Raw genomic sequence first — 1,206 nt, 5'->3', positions numbered from 1 at the left:
GATGTATCAGTGCCTTTCGATGACCACCTTTAGGGTCAGTGAAGAGAGGCAGGTAAGGGCTCTGTGGCCAAACAGAGACTCTGAGAGCTGGAAGGGAGTGGGCCAGGGACCCAGAAATATAGGCAAAGTGTGGATGCTAAAGAGTCCTTGGAGGAAGTCCAAGGAATCTGGACTTCTGTGTTCCAAGTCAAAGAGTGAGACCTTCCTCTACCAGGGAGAGGGTACTTTACTGACCTCTTAGGGTATCTTGATGATGCATTTTGGAGCTGAAGCACTCAGCCATCCACAGCTCCACCCCAGGCGGCCCTGTGCAGGCCTGTGGGGCGGGAGAAGCTCAGCGGACATGGGATCCTATCCTGGCTCCACTTCTTGTTATTCGGGAACTTGGCCCAATCAGCTGAGCTCGTGCAGCCTCAGGTCATCATTTTTATGACTGAGAGAAGCACATCTGCCAGCCACTTGGTTATCGAGAGCCTCATGTGGAATCGTGCGTGTAGAAAGACTTTACGAACAAGGGCACACAGGGAGTTGATGGCAGAGTCTGGTAAGAACCAACAGCCCCTCGGCAACATCTTATCTTGCCAAGCAGCCAGGTGGGGGGGGGGGTCTGCAGGTTCCTGAGGCCTCCCTCCTGCCATGCCAGTCCCAGAAGCAACGCTGTTTGGGGTACCCTTTGCAAAAGGCAATCGGGACTGCAGACCAGAGCAGAAATCCAGACCCCGACCCTCAAAGTCCCTCTCTGGGCAGCAGAGGACTCAATCGATTCTTCCTGCCAAGGGGGTAGCATAAGCCTTGCTTGTTGCTGCAAAGATGGTGTCTCTGGATTCTAACATCTAACTCTGCAGGGCTCCTGGCTTTTCTTTGGATCACATAGCTTTAAACTCATCAAAACCAGGTAAAAATCACCATGCATGTGGCCCTCTCCAGAGAAACTATCACTGAGCAGGTTTTAAGCCCTTTTCTCCTCTAACTGTACTCAGTTAACCTAAGCTGGAGATGTGTAGATGCTTTATAAGTGAGCTTTCCTGCATACACTCCACCAATAGGCATGTGTGTGCACACACATGCACATAAACATGCATGTGGGGATGTAGAGCGACATGTAGAATGACTGTCACCTGTACCATCTGCTCCCTGAAGAGGCTCAAGCTGTGACGCAAGCCAGGCAGAGTTGCCAGGCTTCCTCTGCCACCCCAAATGCAGGCT

This window comes from Pteropus vampyrus, unplaced genomic scaffold, assembly GCF_000151845.1.
Source record: "Pteropus vampyrus isolate Shadow unplaced genomic scaffold, Pvam_2.0 Scaffold47, whole genome shotgun sequence".
In the NCBI taxonomy this organism is placed as follows: Eukaryota; Metazoa; Chordata; class Mammalia; order Chiroptera; family Pteropodidae; genus Pteropus; species Pteropus vampyrus.
This window is presented reverse-complemented; position numbering follows the sequence as displayed.